The following is a 2,722-nucleotide window of genomic DNA, read 5'->3' as shown; positions in this document are numbered from 1 at the left end:
TGTTCCAAATGAGAAACTCATTTTTTTGCAAATATTAGCTCATTTGGAATTTGATGCCTGCGACATGTTTCAGAAAAGCTGGCACGTGTGGCAAAAAAGACTGAGAAAGTTGAGGGATGCTCATCAAACACTTATTTGGAACATCCCACAGGTGAACAGGCTAATTGGGAACAGGTGGGTGCCATGATTGGGTATACAAGCGGCTTCCATGAAATGCTCGGTCATTCACAAACAAGGATGGGGCGAGGGTCACCGCTTTGTGAACAAATGCATGACCAAATTTTCGAATAGTTTAAGAACAACATTTCTCAACAAGTTATTGCAAATAATTTAGGGATTTCACCATCGACGGTCGGTAATATCAGATAAATTCAGATAATCCGGAGAAATCACTGAACATAAGCGATGATAGTATGGACCTTCGATGACTCAGGCGGTATTGCATCAAAAAACAACACCAGTGGGTAAAGGATATCACCACATGGCCTCAGGAACACTTCAGAAAACCCATCCATCCATTTTCTCCCGCTTATTCCCTTCAGGGTCACGGGGGGCGCTGGAGCCTATCCCAGCTACAATCGGGCAGAAGGCTGTGTAAATCCTGAACAAGTATCCACCTCATCGCAGGGACAACACAGATAGACAGACAATATTCACACTCACATTCACACACTAGGGCCAATTTAGTGTTGCCAATCAACCTATTTGAAAGAAAACACTGTCAGTAACTACAATTTTCCGCTACATCCATAAGTGTAAATTAAAACTCTACTTTGCAAAGCCAAAGCCATTTATCAACAACACCCAGAAACGCCGCCGGCTTTGTTGGGCCCCAGCTCATCTAAGATGGACTGGTGCAAAGTGGAAAAGTGTTCTGTAGTCTGACGAGTCCACATTTCAAATTGGTTTTGCAAACTGTGGACGTTGTGTCCTCCAGACCAAAGAGGAAAAGAACCATCCGGATTGTTATAGGCGCAAAGTTCAAAAGCCAGCATCCGTAATGGTATGGGGGTGTATTAGTGCCCAAACATGGGTAACTTACACATCTGTGAAGGCACCATTAAGGCTGAAAGGTACATACAGGTTTTGGAGCAACAGGTCATTTAAGCAACATTATCATGGACGCCCCTGCTTATTTCATCAAGACAATGCCAAGCCACATTTTACAGTAGCGTGGCTTGATACTTAAAGAGTGGGGGTACTAGACTGGCCTGCCTGTAGTCCAGACCTGTCCCCCGTTCAAAATGTGTGGTGCATTATGAAGCCTAAAACACCACAACGGAGACCCTGGACTGTTGAACAACTTAAGCTGTACATCAAGCAAGAATGGGAAAGGATGCCACCTGAAAAGCTTCATAAATTGGTCTCCTCAGTTCCCAAACGTTTACTGAGTGTTGTTAAAAGGAAGGGCCATGTAACACAGTGGTAAAAATGCCCCGGTGCCAACTTTTTTGCAATGTGTTGCTGCCATTAAATTCTAATTTAATGATGATTTGCCGAAAAAAAAAAAAAAGTTTCTCAGTTGGAACATTAAATATTTTGTCTTTGCAGTCTGTTCAATTGAATATAAGTTGAAAAGGATTTGCTAATCACTATATTCTGTTTTTATTTACCATTTACACAATGTGCCAACTTCACTGGTTTTGAGTTTTGTACTACTTATTTAAATGCGTTGGTTTTTGCCTTCAAAGTTTTCCTGAATCCAGGGAATATTCACTGAGTTTGTAAACAAAAACAACAAAAAAGTTATTTGGAAAAAATTTAAATATCAGATCGTCTACTGATATCGTCAAAATCGACACCACCAATTTATGGATTGATCCGAACCTCTTCTTTCGTGTGGCATACTGAAAGTAACAAAGCTGACACAGAACCAGTTTTTATATTATCCTCTCTCTAACTCTTATTAAAGGCCTACTGAAACCCACTACTACCGACCACGCAGTCTGATAGTTTATATATCAATGATGAAATATTAACATTGTAGAGGACATTTTGTTCCAGCATCGTTACCAGTTATAAGTCGTCTGTTTTAGTCGCAAAATTCCACAGTATTCTGGACATCTGTGTTGCTGAATCTTTTGCAATGTATTCAATGAACAATGGAGACATCAAAGAAGAAAGCTGTAGGTAGGAAGCGGTGTATTACGGCCGGCTTTAGCAACACAAACACAGCCGGTGTTTCCTTGTTTACATTCCCGAAAGATGACGGTGAAGCTTTACTATGGAACAAAGCGGTCAAGAAAACATGGTTGGATTGGACCACACACACACACAAAGTACAGTGTATTATGCAGCGATCATTTCGAAAGATCGTGTTTCGAAGAGGGTCCCTTGCGAAGGGCAGATATGGGCATCGCTACCACTCGTCAACTGGTCCTGAAGAGATTTTCCAGAATGATCCTTGTAAATGTGTCTAATAACATCTGAATCGCTCCTACTGTATAGTCTTTTTTTTCCTAGTCCTTCACTCTCACTTTCCTCATCCACGAATCTTTCATCCTCGCTCAAATTAATGTGGAAATTGTCGCTTTCTCGGTCCGAATCGCTCCCGCTGCTGGTGGCCGTGATTGTAAACAATTTTCAGATTTGAAGAGCCCTACAACCCATGACATCACGCGCACATCGTCTGCTACTTCCGGTACAGACAAAGCTTTTTTATCAGCACCAAAAGTTGCAAACTTTATCGTCGATGTTCTCTACTAAATCCTTTCAGCAAAAA

Source organism: Nerophis ophidion, linkage group LG26, assembly GCF_033978795.1.
Source record: "Nerophis ophidion isolate RoL-2023_Sa linkage group LG26, RoL_Noph_v1.0, whole genome shotgun sequence".
In the NCBI taxonomy this organism is placed as follows: Eukaryota; Metazoa; Chordata; class Actinopteri; order Syngnathiformes; family Syngnathidae; genus Nerophis; species Nerophis ophidion.
The sequence above is the reverse complement of the archived record's forward strand: the minus strand, read 5'-3'. Positions refer to the sequence as shown.